Raw genomic sequence first — 21,635 nt, forward strand, 5'->3', positions numbered from 1 at the left:
TACAAAGTGAAATCTTTATATGGATAAAAGTAGAAAATGTTCAGCATGCCAGACAGCATCTGTGAAGAGTGAAAGAGTTACCTTTCGGGGTGGATTGCCTTTCATTAGAACTTAAAACCTTAATTCTGTTTTCCTCTCTCTCAATACCTCCATTCTTATGTCAGATCACCAGCATCGCTCTACGTTACTTTGAAAATAGTATAATGGTTTGCGCAATCACCAATCTTTATATTTTAGACACACAAAATAACAAGGAATTAGGTATCTTTCCCTATAAGTCTATTTTTAACGCGCTTTAAACTTCTTCATATTTGAGCAGAAGTTTGTTTTTGCTGAACGTGCAGCATTTACACCCCTCCCCAGGCCGCTGCCTTGAGATATTTGCACTGATCTCGGATGGTGCTGAATCCGAACTCTGCACCAATTCCTCCAGGCGCACAGAACAAGACGCAAGTAATTCAAAACAAAGTGCTCCCCACGTGTTGACACACGTCATTTCAGTTTGAATTTATGGCCTACTTGCACTGACAAACCGTGCCCTGTGGGTCAAACAGCTTCTCCGTTCAAAGACTTCGGTAAGTGGCAGTGATCACTGCGGGATTCAGACACCGGGACAACTGTAACGGAAACATTGTCCCGCTCCCTTCGTACATTTCTATCCATTGGAAGTCTGATGTTTTAACCTGCCACCGGCAAACGCCTGCATTCGGGAGGGTTTGCGGGAAGAAGCATAAATACCGATCAGTTTTGACATGCAACACTTTCAGCCGTGAGTACTCTGTTTTCATCAAGTTGCAATGCGTGTGCGCGAAACAGAGCGTGTCCATCTGCAATAGCGGCAATAATGTTTTAAAGTGCTTTGGGCAAAACATTTAATTGTTATGTCGGAATGTTAGCAGTTTCGTTTTAAACGCTGTTTTCGTATAAATGCAGAAGTTTCTATATAGCATGAGGTGTACGTTTGCGAATGGTTGCACATTAACTGGAGCCGAGGTAGAGTGTAGAGCGACCAGAGGTAGATGTGAAGTGGCTCCGGGGAAACTACGTGTCCTTACGCAGCTGAATAAATAGATTCATCAAAAGAAATCTTAAGAAATTTAAAGTTATATTTTCCAAAATGATATTCTAATGCATAATTTCCCCCAGTGAAAGTGGTTAGAAACTCATTGAGTATATTTAACAAACGAAAACACCGAAATATCTTTGAAGAACGGTTATAACATTGGAATAGACGTCAGTAACATGTCCATTTGTTTGCTGTTTCCAGTTTTTTTATTCACAATTTCACCACCTTTACTGACTTTACCTTCGACAGTCTCTGCGCAATTAAACATTATTGTTCATTTTATAGACACGTCCGCACATCTCTGTGACTGCGAGCAATGCAATTCTAGCAGAAGGGACTCACATCATGAGGTACCTTCCCAATTTTAATCACCAAAAGAACCCAGATTTGTCTATCCCCAGCAAAACCTTTGATATGTTCTGAAACAGACTCTTTGTGTGTACGAAAAAAAGCGTGTATGGATATCCTCAACATAACTTAAGGGCTCAAATTATTGTCACCACTCGGATGATTGGCGTTCTATTTTCTAGCATTTACTGTTTTCAGTTCGGATATCAGTCTATCAGTTTTGTTTTGCATAATTGCATTAACAGAGCTAGGAAGGGTTTGTCTCTTTGTCCTGGTCCCACTCAATGGGCCATTCTGCAAGATTCACCAAATAGTTGGTTGAAGGTAAATGATTGTTTTTGCAAAGAAAATGAGCCTATTAGCCCATCCTTCAAGATTTGTGCCCAGCTTGTATTGAAAAACCTTATCATTTCCATGCATAGAACAGTACTGAACAGGAACAGGCCCTTTGGCTCACAATGTTGTGGTGAACTAATTAAGCAAATGACAACTAATTAAACTAATCCCTTCTGCATATCTATATCCTTTCATTCTCTGCAAAGTCATGTGCCTAAGAACCTTTTAAACACCTCTATCATATCGGTCTCCACCACCACCCCTGGCAGCACATTCCAGGTACCCACCACTCTCTATGTAAAAAATTGCCCCACACATCTCCTTTGAACTTACCTCCTCCCACCTTAAGTGCATGTCCTCTAGTATTAGATACTTTGACTCTGGAAAAATGATACCAGCTGTCTACTCTTTCTGTGCTTCTCGTAATTTTACAAATTTCTATCAGGCCTCCCCTCAGCCTTTGCCGCTCCAGAGAAAACAACCCTAGTTTGTCATGATTCACATAAGTTGTCCAGGAAATAGAATCCAAGTATTGGTTAGACATTCCAGTTATATCACTATGCACAGATAATAATTACAAATAACCTGATCCTTACTTTCTTACTTCCAGACACACCTAAACTCCACAACTTGCTTTTCAAATGGAAGTCATTTTTTGCAAATTTGCTGAACAGAATTGGCGGGTGTATTATTTTATCTCTCATTTATGTGGAGTTAGATCATAGACCACAAGATATGGGAACAGAATTAGGCCATTCAGCCCATCGAGTCTGCTCTGCCATTTTTTTCAACCTCATTCTGCTGCCTTCTCGCTGTACCTCTGAACCCCTTTACCAATCAAGAACCATTCAGTTTTTGCCTTAAATATACCCAATCATTTGACCTCCAGTGCACTCTATGGCAAGGAATTCCACCGATTCACCACCCTCCAGCTGAAGAAATTCCTCCTCATGTCAGTTTTAAAAGGACATCCCTTTATTCTGAGGCTGTGCCCTCAGATCCTAGACCTTTCAGTGTTCAGTTTCAATGAGATCCTCCCTCATCCTTCTGAACCATCGAGTACAGGCCCAACCGCTCCTCATACATCAAGCCTTTCATCCCTGGAATCATTCTTGTGAACCACCTCAGGACCCTCTCCAGGACCAGCACATCCTTCCTTTGATACAGGGACCAAAACTGCTCACAATATTCCAAATGTAGTCTGACCAATGCCTTATAAAGCCTCAGCAGTACATCCTTGCTTTTATATTCTAGTCTTTTAAAAGTGAATGCTAACATGGCATTTGCTTCTTTACTACCAACTCAACCTGCAAGTTAACCTTAAGGGAATCCTAAACAAGGACTCCCAAATCCCTTTGCACATTTGATTTCTGAATTCTCTCCCCACTTAGAAAATAGTCTACACCTTTATTCTTCCTACCAAAATGCGTAACCTCACACTTCCCTATGCTGTATTCTATCTGCCACTCCTTTTCCCACTCTCCCAACCTGTCCAAATTATTCTGCAGACTCCCTGCCTCCGCAACACTACCTATCTTTGTATCATCTGCAAACTTGAGCACAGTGCCATCAATTCTTTCATTTAGGTCATTAACATGTAAAGTGAAAAGTTGCGGCCCCAACACTGACCCCTGCAAACTACACTGGTTGCTGGCAGCCTTCCTGAAAATGACCCCTTTATTCCCATTGTCTGACTTCTGTCAGTCAGCAATCTTCTGTCCATGCTTGTACCTTGCATCTAACACCATAAATTGTTATCTTGGTTTAGCAGCCTCGTGTATGGAATCTTGTCAAAAGCCTTATGAAAATCCAAATAAATAACATCCACCAACTCTCCTTTGTCCAACCTGCTTATTACCTCCTCAAAGAATTCTAACAGATGTGTCAGGCAAGATCTCCCCTTAATGAAACTGTGCTGACTTTGCCCTATTTTATCATGTACTTCCAAGTACTCCAAAATTTCATCCTTAATGATATACTCTCAAATCTTACCAGCAACTGAAGTAAGGCTAACTGGTCTATAATTTCCTGTCTTTTGCCTTGCTCCCATCTTAAACAGGGGTGTCACACTGGTGATTTTCCAGTCCTCTGGGACCCTCCCTGGCTCCAGTGATTCTAGAAAGATCACTACTAATGCCTCCACAATCTCTTCAGCTATCTCTTTCAGAACCCTGAGCTGTAGTTCATCTGGTCCACCTTCAGACTTTTCAGCTTCCCCAGCACTTCTCCTCAGTACTGGCCACTCCACTCATCTCTGCCCTTTGACTCTGTTCAGTTAAAACATTCCTGACACTACATCATAGTGTATTATTGTCTGCACTTCCACTCCTCAATATTTTAGCTGAAGTACTCATCTATTTGAAATAAACAAGTTGATTTCTTTGTGTAGCTACCAGTTTCACATAGTTCATATGTATTCATTGGCATTCATTGTTATTATATAAGAAACACGTAGTTCTTAACTGAGCACAGTTCACATCATATAGAATAACAAGTAAAACTTGCATGGCCTTTTGGTTTTCTGGATTGGATTTACTGGAGTTTTTATCTTCTCTTTGTTTCCCTTGGATTTTTCTCTTACTCTCCTGTCTCACAGTGGTGAGATAAAGTGGATGGAGTGGAGGGGTGAGGAAAGGTGAGAGTTGGGAGGAAAATTTTAGTTAATTGCTTTCTTCATAATGAAAGAATTGCAAGATTAATGGACCAAAGGGCCTTTTCTGGGCCATTATTTTTAAGCTTTATAACTACATTGAAAAATATTCAATTTGTAACTTTAATGAAATGATTACCTCAGTCATAATTTGCCTTTGCCCAATTTGGTACTTTCCCACAATGTCCAGACTTATCCTTATTCATAACACCACGGATATGATAGGGTCTTTTAAGAGACTTTTGGATAGGTACTTGGAGCTGAGAAAAATAGAGGGCTATAGGTCTCTAAGGTAGGGACATGTTCAGCACAGCTTTGTGGGCCGAAGGCCCTGAATTGTGCTGTAGGTTTTCTATGTTCTATAACTTGTGATCAATGTGCCCAAAATGCTCTCGTACTGAAAGGCCCGTTACCTGGCCTAAAACAGTTCCAGTATGGTCCCTCCTCTAATTGAACAATCCATGAACTGTTTCAAGAAACCGTCTTGAATGCACTGAAGAAATTCTGCCCCATTGAAGCCTCTTGCACAAAGGAAGTCCCAGTCAATATTGGGGAAGGTAATGTCACCACTATGACAACGCTGTTGCTTTTACATCTTTTCATAATCTGTCTACATGTCTGTTCCTCTATCTCCTGGTGACTATTAGGAGGCCTGTAGTATAACTCCAGCAGAGTGATTGCAACTTTCTTATTTTTGAGCTCTACCCCCATTGCTTCTGTGGATGAGCCCTCCAGAATTTCCTCTCTGAGTGGAGCTGTGACATTATCCCTGATTAATAATGCAACTCCTCCATCTCTTTTACCTCCCTCTCTATCTTGTCTAATACATCAAATCCCAGGAACTTTGAGCTGTCAGTCCTGTCCTCTCACAACCGAGTTTCCGTGATGGTTACAACATCATAGTTCCATGTACTGATCCAGGCTCTAAGTTCATCTGCTTTACCCATAATACTCCTTGTATTAAAATAATCTCATCAGCCCCATCAGGTTCAATTACCTGACCCTGCCTGTTCTTCCTTTCCGACTTACTTGTCATAACCTCTACCTTCCTCTCAAACCCTCCACTTGCTTCCCTGATGCTCTGGTCCCTACCCCACTGCCACAAAGGATTGATGGCTATCAATAATAATTCCCCTGCCTTCTTAAATGGACAAATATAAGGCCTGTTAGAAACTTTTTCTAGTTATTTCCCTATCATTGATGTGAGGTTTCCAGACTGCACTGATCTGGCTGATCCTTGTGACCCCTCTTAAATAATGGAGCAACAAAGGAATGACCTTTAACATTGTAGACAAAATGGCAGTCAGGGCAGTGGAATGCTCCTTCTGCAGATGTGGGAAGTTAGGGAACCTCACGGTCTCCTTGGGTGCACCCAGGAGTGCACCTAGCTGCTGCTCCTGACAGACTGGGTGAATGAACTGGATCTGGAGTTGGATGTACTCAGGATCATCCAGGGTTCTGAGGATATCAGAGATGAGAGTTTTAGTGAGGTGCAAGCTACAGATAGATGGGTGACCACCAGGAGAAGTAAGGGGCGTCGACAGATAGTGCGGGGAATGGCCACAGGGGAACTCTGCACTAACAGGTATACCTCTTTGAATACTGTTGGGGGGATGACCTTTCAGAGTCCAGTACCGGTAGCCAAATCAGTGGCACCATGCCTGGCTCGGAGGCAAAGAAAGGAAGGCTGAAGTCAGGCAGAGCAATAGTGATAGGGAACTCAATAGCAAGGGGTGCAGTCAAGTCTCCAGGATGGTGTGTTGCCTCCCTGGTGCCAGGGTCAAGGGATGTCTCGCAGCAGGTATGGGATATTCTGAGAGGAGAGGGTGAGCAGCCAGAGGTCATGGTCCATATAGGTACCAAGGACATAGACAGGAGTAGGGATGAGGTCCTGCATAATGATTTTAGGAGCTAGGTAGAAAGTTAAAAAGCAGATTTCCAGGGTGGTAATCTCAGATTACATTGGGCTCTCTCCCAAGGCAGGGGGGAGCTGTACAAACAAGATGGTTTGCATCTGAACTAGAGGGGAACCCAATATCCTTGCCAGGAGGTTTTCTAGTGCTACTCAGGAGGGTTTAAATTAGAGTGGAAAGGGGAATAGAGACCACAGCAGCAGGGCAAACGGTGGTAGGATTGAGGGCAAGAAAGATGGTATGACAAGTAAAATTGAAAAGGAAGGACAGCAAAGGACAAGCTAATAAACATGGTGGGTCTGATGGCCTAACATGTGTTTATTTCATCGCTAGGAGTATTATGGGTAAGGAGGATGAATTTAGAGCCTGAATCATTACATGAAATTATGATGCTGTTGCCATTATAGAGATCTGGATGCGTGAGGGATAAGGCTGGCTGCTCAACGTTCCTGGGTTTCATTGCTTTAGACATGATAGAGAGGGGGGTGAAAAAGGTGGAGGGGTTGCGCTACTGATAAGGGAGAATGTCACAGCAGTACTAAGAGCAGACACACAGGAGGGATCATCTACAGAGGCAATTTGAGTGGAGTTCAGAACTAGGATAGGTGCAATTATGCTGATGGGATTATACTTTAGACCTTCCAGTAGCCACCAAGAGGTGGGGGAACAGATATGTAGACAGATTATGGAAAGGTGCAGAAACAACAGGGTTGTCATAGTGAGGGACTTTAACTCCCAAGTATTGATCGGAAATTCCTTAATACAAGAAGCCTTAATGGGGCAGTATTTCTTCAGTGCATCCAAGAGGGGTTCATGACAGAGTATCTGGAGAATACTACTAGAGGAGAGAACATAGTTTTGGGAAATGAGCCAGGCCAAGTAACGGACCTGATAGTGGGTGAAAATTTTGGGAATATTGACCATAATTCATTGTGTTTTAAGATAGTTATGAGTAAGGATAAAATTGGATCTTGATGGAACGTACTAAATTGGGGGAGGGTATATTATGACAGGATAAGGCAGGAACTAAGGGACATTGATTGGAAGCAGCTGCTGTCGGAGAAGTCCACGTCTGACGTGGGAGTTGTTTAAAGATCATCTGATCAGAGTTCAGGATCAACATGTTCCGGTAAGGACAAGGATGATAAAATAGGGGAACCTTGGATGACCTGAGAGGTCCTAAACTTAGTCTGGAAGAAGAAGGGGCAGACATAAGGTTTAGGAAGCTAAGATCAGACTGGGTCCTTGTGGAATATAAAGATAGCAGGATAGTGCTCAAGCAGGCAATTAGGAAGGCCAAAAGAGGCCATGAAATGTCCTTGGTAAGCAGAGTCAAGGATAATCCAAGGCATTTCACACTTATATTAGGAAAAAGAGGATAACTAAGGAGAGGGTAGATCACTCAAGGATAAAGGAGGGAATTTGTGCTTTGAGTCAGAGCAAGTGGCTGAGGTACTAAATGAGTGCTTTCCGTCAGTATTTACCTAGGAGAAGAAATTGGAGGATTGTGAAAACAGAGTGGGGCATGGGAGACTTTGAGATTAAGGAGGAGGCAGTGCTGGGTCTTTTGGAAAGCATTAAGGTGGATGTCCCCTGGGCCTGATGGCATATATCCCAGAATATTGAAAGACACAAGTGAGGAGATTGCTGGGGCTTTGACAAGGATCTTTGCGTTCTCACTAGCAATAGGCGAGGTCCCGAATGATCGGAAAATAGCAAACGTTATGCCTTTGTTCAAAGGGAAATAGGGATAATCCAGGTTATTATAGGGCAGTGAGCCTCATATCAGTGGTAGGGAAGCTATTGAAGATGATACTAAGGGATAGGAATGCACATTTCAAAGGCATGGCCTGCTTAGGGAGAGTCAGCATGGCTTTGTGAGAGAGAGGTCATGTCTTACAAACTTGATTGAGTTTTTTGAGGGAGGTAACAAAGGTGCTTGATGAGGGTAACAAAGTGCATGTTATCTACATGGACTGTAGTAAGGCATTTGACAAGGTCCCTCATGGTAGGTTGATTCAGAAGATAAAGTTGCATCTGGGGTAAATTGCAAGATTGGATTTGAAAATGTCATGCTCAAAGAAGACAGAGAGTAGGGGTGGAAGTCTGTTATTCTGGCTAGAGTCCATGACCAGTGCTGTTTTGCAAGGATCGGTGGTGGGATCTCTTTTGTTTGTGATATGTATCAATGATTTGGATGAAAATGTAGATGGGTGGATTAGCAAGTTGCAGATGGCACCAAGATTGATGGAGTTGTGGACAGTGTAAAGGACTATCAAAGAATATCAAAGATAGATCAGTTACGGATATGGGCAGAGAGGTGGCAGATGGAGTTTAATCTGGACAAGTGTGAAGTGTTGCACTTTGGGAGGTCAAATGAAGGGTGAAAGTATACAGTTAATGGTAGGCCCCTTAATAATATTGAGGTGCAGAGGGATCTTGGGGTCCAGTCCATCATTCACTGGAAGTGGCTATGTAAGTGAATAAAATGGTAAAAGATGCAGATGGAATGCTTACCTTCATTGATAGGGTCATGCTACAGTTATATAAAACTTTAGTCAGACCACCCTTGGAGTATTGTGTGCAGTTCTGGTTGCCCCATGAAAGGAAGAATGTAAACATTGTGGAAAAGGTGCAGAAGAGGTTTACCAGGATGCTGCCTGAATTCAGGGTTATGAGCTATAAGGATGGGTTGGACAAACTTGGGTTGTTCTCCCTCAAGCATTGGAGGCTGAGGGAAACCTGATAGAGGTTTTTTTTAAATTAAGAGAGGCATAAGTAGGGTAGACAGTCAGAGTTTGTTCCCCAGGGTAGAAATATCAACCACCAAAGGACATGCTTTTAAGGTTAATGGGGGGAAATTTGAAGGTGACATAAGGAGCAATTTTTTTTCTGCAAAGAGTGGTAGGTACTTGGAATGCGTTAGCGGGGGTCATAGTGGAAGCAGGCAATTTGGTGGAGTTCAAGAGGTTTTTAGATATGACACATGAATGTGAATGAATGGAAGGATATGGATGAGAAACAGTAGGAGGACATTTAGTATAAATCAGCATCGTTCAGCAGAACATCGTGGACCAAATGGCCTATCCAGTGCTGTACTATTCTATGTTCTATTAGCCATACACCAGTCTCCTGGTACCTCATCTGTGGCTAATGAAGATGCAAAAATTTCCATCAGGGCTTAAGCTATCTGCTATCTTTCTATGGTCGACCACATCCTGCCCTGGGGATTTATCCACTCTTTTACATTCCAAGACATCTAACAATTCCACCTTCTTTACATTGACATACTCCAGACCTTCAACCTATTGTTCCCTGTGCTCAATATCATCCACCTCCTTCTCGGTGAATATGGAAGAGGTGGGAATGGAAGCATAGAAACAAAGAGAGTAGAAATAGTAGTACACCATTCAGTCTTTTGATCCTGCTTCAACATTCAATGTGATCATCGATCTCAATAAGTTATTCCCCTTTTCTACCCATTTGCAAAACATCCTCATTAATTAATCTGTCAGTTTTACCAGAGTTCTGGCTATCAAGCAGCATCCACGGAAATAATGCGTTATCCCCCATATTGTCTGCACTTGCAGGGTAAAATTGACAAATATGTCTTTTAAAATAATTACCTTCCTGTTTAAATGTTAATTGGACATGAAGCACATTTGAAAGGAGTTGTATCAATGCCCTAATATCTTGTTTGTCACATAAATGTGATAAATGGTATTTCTCAATGTCTGTCAACCACAGATTTAAAATGAATGTAAGACTTGAATTAAGCAGATCATCTTCAAGTTCTGGTTTTCAAAGTTTTTTATTCACACAGCAAATACTGACAACACCTCTCCACCAACTTACCCAGTCTTATAAGCTCATTGGACCTCGAGCTTTCTCTTCTGCTGCTTAAGGTCTCTCAATCCACCATGAAAACTAATGAATTAATACAAGTTGTTTATGTAAGCCTATGGGACCGAAGGGGCCAGATTATATGCCTGTGATTAATATCTGCTGTTGATAGTAACTGGTCCCTTTCTAAGAACTAACAAGAAAAAATGGAGACACAAGGGACTGCAGATGCTGGAACCTGGTAGATAATATCTACCACACTGCCCTCATCAATCCTCTTTGTCACCTTTTCAAAAAACTCAATCACTTCAGTCATGACTAATCTGTACCATCTGGACATTTGAATTCCATGGTTTCCTTATGATTAATTGTGTAGGAAACCCACTTGCATAGCAGTTACTTTCAGTAATGAATACTGAGAGTTAATAATCATAAGCTCAGAAGGAGGCCATTTAGGTTGTGCCATAACTAGACTTTTAAACAGTTGTCAATAATGAGTTTAGATATGTTACAGAGTAATAAATAATGCACAGCTTTAAACTGTAGAGCCATAGTGTCACACAATTGAACAGCACAGAAACAGACCCTTCAGATCACCACTTCCAGCCTGACCATTTTGCACATCTACATTAATCCCATTTGTTCACAATAGTTTTTCGCTGTGGACGAGCAGGCCCTAAAAATGGAAGAAAATGCCAGAATTGCCAAATGTATGCTAACTGCAGCTACAGTATGTCCAAATCGCTAATTATTCCTGATATATTTTACAATCCATTTTAATCCAAGTAATGAGAATAAATAGAATCCTAGCATGCATTGTTCTGCAGTGTCATCTGAATTATGCATTGACGTAAACCAAACCCAGGCGTAGGAGAGTAACTGCACAATGGTCAAGTTGGCACAAGTTTAAATAGTTGGAAGTTGAAACAGAGATGTGTATAAGACTGTGAGACCTTGCTTATAAAAAGGAGATTTCCCCTATGAATTCTATAGCATTAAATATTTCTGTGAGGAAAACCAGGAAATGATGAGCTAGCCAGAAGTCGTGGTTCATGTTGGTACCAATGACATAGGTGGGAAGAGGGATGAGGTCCTGAAAAGTGAGTTTAGTGAGCTAGGCAGAAGGCTGAAGAACAGGACTTCGAGGGTAGTGATCTCGGATTGCTGCCAGTGCCACGCGATAGTGAAGGGAGGAATAGGAGGAGATGGCAGATAAATGCATGGCTGAGAAGTTGGTGCAGGAGGGAGGGTTTTAGATTTTTGGATCATTGGGAATCTCTTCTGGGGAAGGTGGGACCTGTACAGAGAGGACGGGTTACACCCGAAGCTGATGGGGGCCAATATCCTTGTGGCCAGGTATGCTAGGGTGGTTCAGGAGGGTTTAAACTAGATTGCAAGGGGGAAGGGAACCGGAGGAGTAGGTCAGAGGAAGAAGGGGATGGGGAAAAGTCAGATTTGACCGGTAGAGAGGCTTTGAGGAAGGAGAAGCTGAGTACAGGCTATAAAAGTAGTAAGGTGGATGGGCTAAAGTGCATTTACTTAAATGCGAGAAGCATCAAGAATAAGGAAGATGAACTGAGAGCTTGGATTAGTATATGGGACTATGATATTGTGGCTATTACAGAGACATCAGGGCAGGAATGGATATTGAATAATCCTGGTTTTCAGTGTTTTAAAAGGGATAGGGAGTGGGGGAGAAGAGGAGGAGGAGTGGTGATACTGGTCAGGGACACTGTCACAGCTGCAGAAAGGGTAGATAATGTAGAAGGATCTTCTCTAGAGTCAATATGGGTGGAAGTTAGGAAGAAGAAAGGGGCAGTTACCCTCCTGGGAGTATTCTATAGGCCTCCTGGTAGGGATACTGAGGAGCAGATTGGGAGGCAGTTTTTGGAAAGATGTGAAAATAACAGGGTTATTATAATGGCAGACTTCAACTTTCCAAATATTGATTGGCACCTACTTAGTGCCAAAGGTTCAGACGGGGCGCAGTTTGTTAGGTGTGTCCAGGATGGATTCCTGACCCAGTATGTTGACAGGCCGACTAGAGGGAATGCCATATTAGATCTAGTTTTAGCTAATGAACCAGGACAGGTGACAGATCTATCGGTGGGTGAGCATTTTGGGGACAGTGACCATTGCTCCATAACCTTTAGAATTGTCATGGACAGGGATAGGAGCAAAGAGGACAGACAGATATTTAATTGGGGAAAGGCGAATTATGAGGCAAAAAGGCGAGAACTTGGGAGGGTAAATTGGGGTGACATTTTTGAAGGGAAATGTACTATGGAGATGTGGTCGATGTTCAGGGATTTTTTGCAGGATGGTAGGGATAAATTTGTCCTGGTGAGGCAGAGAAGGAATGGTAGGGTGAAGGAACCATGGGTGATGAGAGAGGTGGAACAACTAGTTAGGAAGAAGAGGGCAGCATACATAAGGTGTAAGCAGCAAGGATCGGACAGGTCTTGTGAGGAATATAGAGTAGCAAGGAAGGAACATAAGAAAGGGCTGAGGAAAGCGCGAAAGGGACATGAAAAGGCTTTGGCGAGTAGGGTTAAGGAGAATGCCGTGGCTTTTTTCTCGTACGTGAAGAGCAGAAGGATGGCTAGGGTAAAGGTAGGTCCAATTAAAGACAAAAGTGGGAGGATGTGCCTGGAAGCTGTGGAAGTGGGTGAGATTCTCAATGAGTACTTCTCTTCAGTATTCACCAAGGAGAGGGGTCTTGATGATGCTGAGGATAGCGCTGGTGAGGGTAATTTTCTAGAGTATGTAGATATTAAGAGAGAGGATGTGTTGGAGTTGTTAGAAAATATTAGGAAAGATAAGTCCTCAGGGCCTGACGGAATATTCCCAGGCTGCTTCGTGAGGTGAGGGAGGAGATTTCTGAACCGTTGGTTAGGATCTTTGAGTCCTCGTTGGCCATGGGGATGGTACCGGAGGATTGGAGGGTGGCGAATGTTGTCCCCTTATTCAAGAAAGGTAGTAGGGATAGTCCAGGGAATTACAGGTTGGTGAGCCTTACATCTGTGGTGGGTAAGCTGTTAGAAAGGATTCTAAGAGATAGGCTCTATGAGCATTTAGAGAATCATGGACTGATTAGGGACAGCCAGCATGGCTTTGTGAAGGGAAGATCTTGCCTCATAATCTGATAGGGTTCTTTGAGGAGGTGACCAGGAAGATTGATGAGGGTAGTGCAGTGGATGTGGTCTACATGGATTTTAGTAAGGCGTTTGACATGGTATAGGCTTCTTCAGAGGCCAAGGGATCCTGGGAGGCTTGGCCGTGTGGATTCAGAATTGGCTTACCTGTAGAAAGCAGAGGGTTGTGGTGGAGGGAGTGCATTCGGATTGGAGGGCTGTGACTAGTGGTGTCCCACAGGGATCGGTTCTGGGACCTCTACTTTTTGTGATATTTATTAACGACTTAGATGAGGGGGTGGAAGGCTGTGTTCACAAGTTTGCAGATGACACAAAGATTGGTGGTGTTGTGGATAGTGTGGAGGGCTGTTGAAGCTTGCAGAGGGATATTGATAGGATGCAGAGCTGGGCTGAGAAGTGGCAGATGGAGTTCAATCCAGAGAAGTGTGAGGTGGTACAGTTCGGAAGGACAAACTCCAAGGCGGAGTACAAGGTAAATGGCAGGATTCTGGGCAGTGTGGAGGAGCAGAGGAATCTGGGGTGTTCATATCCACAGATCACTGAAAGTCCCCTCACAGGTAGATAGGGTAGTTAAGATAGCCTATGGGATATTACCTTTCATAAGTCAGGGGATCGAGTTTAAGAGCCGCGAAGTAATAATGCAGCTTTACAAAACTCTAGTTAGGCCACACTTAGAGTACTGTATCCAATTCTGGTCGCCTCATTATAGGAAGGATGTGGAAGCATTGGAAAGGGTGCAGAGGAGACTCACCAGGATGCTGCCTGGACTAGAGAGTATGGATTATGAGGAAAGACTAAAGGAGCTAGGGCTGTTCTCATTGGAGAGAAGGAGGATGAGGGGAGACATGATAGAGGTATACAAGTTACTGAGAGGAATAGATAGAGTGGACAGCCAGCGCCTATTTCCCAGGGCACCAATGCTCAATACAAGAGGACATGGCTTTAAGCTAATAGGTGGGAAGTTCAAGGGAGATGTTAGAGGGAGGTTTTTCACCCAGAGAGTGGTTGGTGCATGGAATGTGCTGCCTGGGGTGGTGGTGGAGGCTGATACATTGGACAAGTTCAAGAGATTGTTAGATAAGCATATGGAGGAATTTAAGATGGAGGGATATGTAGGAGGAAGGGATTAGATAGTCTTAGGTGTGGTTTGAAGGGTGGCATAACATGGTGGGCCGAAGGGCCTGTATTGTGCTGTATTGTTCTATGGTTTTATGGCAAAGTGATGGTTCAGTGGCTTTTTTCAGGTCTTTGAGCTCTATTTTCACACACATCCCTGCAACTATATCCTTCAGCCATACCCAAGATGCAAGTTTCCTGTGGTTCATTAGTGCTACTCTGCATGAGCATGCTAACCCTAATCTTAATGCATATTGCTAATTTTTCATGGTTTACCTCTCTCGTTGAGAGTGGTGTTTGGATTATTTCAAGTGCTGGATTTATCCACTGTCACATCAGTTGACCAGAAGTAAAGTTTGGTTCCCATTTCTGCCTAATTATGAAAAATCAATTTTGCATGTAATACAATTGTATTGTCACAAGAGAGCTGATCACACACAATTAATTCATCATCTTATATTTTCCCTCAAAATAATTGTATTAAGAGTTTCCTGGAGGCATCTCATTCCCATTTATTGATACATGTCTCAGCCAAACTTGGGATATTCCAGTCATATTCCTGTCTCACAGAATCATAAATTCATAGAGTCATACAGCAGGGAAGCAGGGCCTTTGGCCCAATTCATCCATGCTGACTCTGTTGCCTAGCGAGCTAGTCCCATCTGCCTACATTTGGCCGATAGCCCTCTAAACCTCTCCTATCCATGTACTTATTTTGATGGCTTTCAAATGTTGCTAATGTGGCTGCCTCAGCCACTATTTCTGGGAGCCCTTTCCAAATATGCACCATCCTTTTCTAGTTCTAGTGGATCCTATTGGATCTCGTGGAACACAATATGAAAAGCCAGTTGAGAGTCTCTTATTTTTCTTATGTTGTTTCAAAGCACTGTAGGATGCATTATGCAGTCTGCCATTCTTAAACATATTAGGGAAATGACATCTGCAAATTTTGAAAGCACCCTTGCCATCATAAAGACATCTGTGGACAGGACACAAAATCTTCACCAACAACCTGGGCTATTGTAAATTGAAAAATTTGAATTTAGAATGCCAATGAATAATGTGGTTTTATGAAGGAAATAGTTACAAGTAATATTCATGTGATATCCAACTACAGAAATATTATGATCAATGACCATTAGTCCAAAGACCTAATGGTCCTAACCAGATCCTTGTATCTGGTTCACTGCCATTGACCACAGTTTAAATCCATATCTTTCCTCACACCATACAACGGTAGATGTTCAGAGCCCTGAATTTCTGTCCATGGATGGCGAGAAGCAAAGGGGCAGAAGTTGCAATTTCCTGCAGATGCAACGAGAAAGGAAGTGGGCATTGGTGGAGACAGAAGAGTGAATGGGGGGGGGGTCACAAAGGGAATGGTCCCTTCGGAATGCTGCAAAGGGAGGGGAAGGGAAGGTGTGTTTGGTGGTGGCATCTCATTGTAAGTGGAACAGGATAATCCAGAATCTGTTGCACTATGAAACATCTGGTGAAAGTGGATACTGGTGAGTGTAAGGTGATGATAAAGGAAACACAACCCTTAGGGCTGTTGTCACCATCCAGCATAGTTTCCAGTCATCTGTGGCACAATAGAAGTATTGACAGAAGACAAGTATTCTATCTCCAGTGCTCAAGAGGCAGGAAGATTGATGAGTTTAAGAGAAATATTTTCGTGACTGAGGAGCCCACGTGTGACGTCACTTCTTCACCACTTCCTCCGAGAAACAATTTGCCGAAATCCAACCACCCCCACATCCCCAACCCCCACCCCCATCTTCACAACCCGCACACTACCCATCCAACCTTATGCACAGATATCTGTACTTTCATTAGCCTTTTATGCAAAACAGGATCACAGTTTTGCAACTGGCAAATGGAAGATAAGTTTGTAAGTTGTTTTATACTACAACTACGGTTTATTTTTCGGAGTCAGCCTTGGCTGTTGTGTTTTGAGAAGAGGAGAACTGAGAGAGAGAGAAAAACAAGAAAAGACATTCTGGAACCTTGAGAAGCAGATCAGTGCCATTGCTGTGAATCTGGAAGAAATGGAATGTTGGGAAGTCTCAGCAAGTCAAGCAGAACCCTGGCCAGGAAATGAAAAGCAAAAGCTCTGCAGAGTTGGGAAACTGAAACAAAAGCAGAAATGTTGAAAGCACAGAGCATGCCAAGCACCATGTGTGGTGAGAGGCACAGAGCCTGTGGTGCAGGTCAGCACATCCCCACCTTGATCTCTGAAACTTCAACCATGCCCCATTCCCCTAAGATATCCTTAATCCATTATACTTCTGTACCAGAACAACCGGTTTTGACACAAACTGATATTGTTAACTTCAGTTTGAGTCTCAGGGACTGAAGCATTTCAAAGTGAAAGATGGGGATGTTTTTTCAGCTTATGTTAGCTTCATTGGAACAGTATTAGAGGCCAAAGTCAGAGAGGTTAGAGTGGAGAATTAATCTCGGATGGAAAATTGAGGTGAAGAGATGTACTGCAAGGTGGCCAACCAATCAGCACTTGGTTTTTACACAGTTGAGGAGTCCACATCATGGGTACTGAATGCGACATACTCTTTTAGTAGAGAGATGCACGAGAATTACTGCTTCACCAGGAAGTGCTTCTGTCCATGGATGGTGAGAAACAAAGGCGCAGAAGTTGCAATTTCCTGCAGATGCAATGAGAAAGGAAGTGGGCATTGGTGGAGACAGAAGAGTGAATGGGGGGGGAGGGTCACAAAGGGAATGGTCCCTTTGGAATGCTGCAAAGGGAGAGGAAGGGAAGGTGTGTTTGGTGGTGGCATCTCATTGTAAGTGGAACAAGATAATCCAGAATCTGTTGCACTATGAAACATCTGGTGAAAGTGGATACTGGTGAGTGTAAGGTGATGATAAAGGAAACATAACCCTTAGGCTGGGTCAACAGAGAGGTGTTAAGAGCAGGTCCAGAAAATAGAAAGGATCCTGTGATGTTTTACTCTCTGATCACTCATCATTTTGGGATATTGTTCTGAACAAACAGCTGCCACCTTTCCACCTATTACTACAGTATTTGACATGTCCATAGAACCATAGAACAATATGGCACAATACAGGCCCTTCGGCCCACCACGTTATGCCGCCCTTCAAACCACACCTAAGACTATCTAATCCCTTCCTCCCACATATCCCTCGAACTTAAATTCCTCCATATGCTTATCTAACAATCTCTTGAACTTGTCCAATGTATCAGCCTCCACCACCACCCCAGGCAGCGCATTCCACACACCAACCACTCTCTGGGTGAAAAACCTCCTTCTGACATCTCCCTTGAACTTCCCACCCATTAGCTTAAAGCCATGTCCACTTGTATTGAGCATTGGTGCCCTGGGAAAGAGGCGCTGGTTGTCCACTCTATCTATTCCTCTCAGTACCTTGTATACCTCTATCATGTCTCCCCTCATCCTCCTTCTCTCCAATGAGAGCAGCCCTAGCTCCTTAGTCTCTCCTCATAATCCATACTCTCTAGTCCAGGCAGCATCCTGCTGAGTCTCCTCTGCACCCTTTCCAACGCTTCCACATCCTTCCTATAATGAGGCGACCAGAATTGGACACAGTACTCTAAGTGTGGCCTAACTAGAGTTTTGTAAAGCTGCATCATCACTTCGCGGCTCTTAAACTCGATCCCCCGACTTATGAAAGGTAACATCCCATAGGCTTCCTTAACTACCCTATCGACTAGTGGTGTCCCACAGGGATCGGTTCTGGGACCTCTACTTGTTGTGATATTTATTAACGACTTAGATGAGGGGGTGGAAGGCTGGGTTCGCAAGTTTGCAGATGACACAAAGTTTGGTTGTGTTGTGGATAGTGTGGAGGGCTGTCGAAGCTTGCAGAGGGATATTGATAGGATGCAGAGCTGGGCTGAGAAGTGGCAGATGGAGTTCAATCCAGAGAAGTGTGAGGTGGTACACTTTGGAAGGACTAACTCCAAGGCGGAGTACAAGGTAAATGGCAGGATTCTGGGCAGTGTGGAGGAGCAGAGGGATCTGGGGGTTCATATCCACAGATCACTGAAAGTCGCTCAAGTCACAGCCCTCCAATCCGAATGCACTCCCTCCACCACAACCCTCTGCTTTCTACAGGCAAGCCAATTCTGAATCCACACGGCCAAGCCTCCCAGGATCCCTTGGCCTCTGACCTTCTGAAGAAGCCTATACCATGTCAAACGCCTTACTAAAATCCATGTAGACCACATCCACTGCACTACCCTCATCAATCTTCCTGGTCACCTCCTCAAAGAACCCGATCAGGCTTATGAGGCAAGATCTTCCCTTCACAAAACCATGCTGGCTGTCCCTAATCGGTCCATGATTCCCTAAATGCTCATAGATCCTATCTCTTAGAATCCTTTCTAACAGCTTACCCACCACAGACGTAAGGCTCACCGGCCTGTAATTCCCTGGACTATCCCTACTACCTTTCTTGAATAAGGGGACAACATTCACCATCCTCCAATCCTCCGGTACCATCCCCGTGGACAACAAGGACTCAAGGATCCTAACCAACGTTTCAGCAATCTCCTCCCTCACCTCACGAAGCAGCCTGGGGAATATTCCGTCAGGCCCTGAGGACTTATCTTTCTTAATATTTTCTAACAACTCCAACACATCCCCTCTCTTAATATCTACATACTCTAGAACCCTCACCTACACTGTTCTCAGCATCATCAAGACCCTTCTCCTTGGTGAATACTGAAGAGAAGTATTCATTGAGAACCTCACCCACATTCACAGCTTCCAGGCACATCCTCCCACCTTTGTCTTTAATCGGACCTACCTTTACCCTAGCCATCCTACTGCTAGCCATCCTACAAGAAAAAAGCCTTAGGATTCTCCTTAACACTACTTTCCAAAGCCTTTTCATGTCCCCTTCTCGCTTTCCTCAGCCGTTTCTTAAGTTCCTTCCTTGCTACTCTATATTCCTCACAAGCCCTGTCCGATCTTTGCTGCTTACACCTTATGTATGCTGCCGCCTTCTTCCTAACTAGTTGTTCCACCTCTCACGGTTCCTTCACCCTACCATTCCTTCTCTGCCTCACCGGGACAAATTTATCCCTAACATCCTGCAGAACATTCCTGAACATCGACCACATCTCCATAGTACATTTCCTTTCAAAAATGTCACCCCAATTTACACTCCCAAGTTCTTGCCTTATAGCCTCATAATTCGCCTTCCTCCAATTAAATATCTTCCAGTCCCCTTTGCTCCTATCCCTGTTCATGGCAATTCTAAAGGCTATGGAGCAACGGTCACTGTCCCCCAAACGCTCACCCACCGATAGATCTGTCACCTGACCCGGTTCATTACCTAAAACTAGATCTAATATGGCATTCCCTCTAGTCGGCCTGTCAACATATTGTGTCAGGAATCCATCCTGGACACACTTAACAAACAGCGCCCCATCTAAACCTTTGGCAATAAGTAGGTGCCAATCAATGTTTGGAAAGTTGAAGTCTCCCATTATAATAACCCTGATATTTTCACATCTTTCCAAAAACTGCCTCCCAATCTGCTCCTCAGTATCCCTACCAGGAGGCCTATAGAATACTCCCAGGAGGGTAACTGCCCTTTCTTCTTCCTAACTTCCACCCATATTGACTCTAGAGAGGATCCTTCTACATTATCTACCCTTTCTGCAGCTGTGACAGTGTCCCTGACCAGTATCGCCACCCCTCCTCCTCTTCTCCCCCACTCCCTATCCCTTTTAAAACACTGAAAACCAGGATTATTCAATATCCATTCCTGCCCTGATGTCAGCCATGTCTCTGTAATAGCCATAATGTCATAGTCCCATGTACTAATCCAAGCTCTCAGTTCATCTCCCTTATTCCTGATGCTTCTCGCATTTAAGTAAATGCACTTTAGCCCATCCACCTTACTACTTTTATAGCCTGTACTTTGCTTCTCCTTCCTCAAAACCTCTCTATCTGTCAGATCTGACTTTTCCCCATCCCCTTCTTCCTCTGACCTACTCCTCCGGTTCCCTTCCCCCTCGCAATCTAGTTTAAACCCTCCTGAACTACCCTAGCGTACCTGGCCGCAAGGATATTGGCCCCCATTAGGTTCAGGTGTAACCCGTCCTCTCTGTACAGGTCCCACCTTCCCCAGAAGAGATCCCAATGATCCAAAAATCTAAAATCCTCCCTCCTGCACCAACTTCTCAGCCACGCATTTATCTGCCATCTCCTCCTATTCCTACCTTCACTATCGCGCACTGGCAGCAATCCCGAGATCGCTACCCTCGAGGTCCTGTCCTTCAGCCTTCTGCCTAGCTTGCTAAACTCACTTTTCCGGACCTCATCCCCCCTTCCCACCTATGTCATTGGTACCAACATGAACCATGACTTCTGGCTGTTCTCCCTCACGCTCTAGAATCCTGTGGACCCGATCAGTGACATCCTGGACCCTGGCACCTGGGAGGCAACGAACCATCCGGGATTCATGCTCTCTTCCACAGAACCTCCTATCTGTTTCCCTGACTATCGAGTCCCCTATCACTACTGCCTTCCTCTTCTCCTCCCTTCCCTTCAGAGCAGCAGGACCAGTCCCTGTGCCACAGACCTGGCTACTGCTGTTAGGCCCTGGCAGGTCATCTCCCTCAACTGTTTCCAAAGCGGAAAATGTGTTACTGAGGGGAACAGCCTCCGGGGTCCTCTGCTCTATCTGCCTGTTTGTTTTCTTTTTCCTTTTCCCTCCCCTGACAGTCACCATTCTATCTACTTCCTGGACTCCAGAATTACCTGCTGTAAGGGGGGTGACTGTCTCCTTATGTACAGTATCTACAAAACTCTCCCCCTCCCTGATGCTGTGCAGTGTTTGAAGTTGTAACTCCAGCTCATCAATTTTGAGCTGAAGTTCCTCCAGCCTCAAGCACTTACTGCAGATGTGGCTATCGTGGACCGCAGGAAGGTCCACGAGTTCCCACATCAAGCAGCTGCAGCACACCACCATGTCCTCCATCTGAACTAATTCCATTTTTTTTCCCTCTAGTTTTTCCCACTTAAATATTTATCACAGATAACAGGTAAACCTTACCTTTACCTATCGATCAGCTACTCACCTGCCTTGCCCCTTTACGTCAAAGCCCCTTAAGCCAAAGCCCGACCACTCTGCTCCCTCTCACTCAGCTGCCCGCTCCGACGCTGCCTGCTGGATATGGCGGTTGATTTTTA

The 21,635-nt window shown here is 44.0% G+C and overlaps 1 protein-coding gene across 1 annotated transcript in view; it reads left to right on the forward strand.

Moving 5' to 3' along the window:
• Window positions 1-534: 534 nt before the first annotated feature.
• Window positions 535-21,635, forward strand: part of LOC127573426 (probable G-protein coupled receptor 174) — a 54,470-nt gene continuing 33,369 nt past the window's right edge. The window contains 1 exon segment of the mRNA XM_052021637.1: window positions 535-769. The gene's annotated coding sequence lies outside the window, so the exon portion shown is untranslated.

The sequence above is a fragment of the Pristis pectinata genome, chromosome 8 (assembly GCF_009764475.1).
Source record: "Pristis pectinata isolate sPriPec2 chromosome 8, sPriPec2.1.pri, whole genome shotgun sequence".
Taxonomy (NCBI): Eukaryota; Metazoa; Chordata; class Chondrichthyes; order Rhinopristiformes; family Pristidae; genus Pristis; species Pristis pectinata.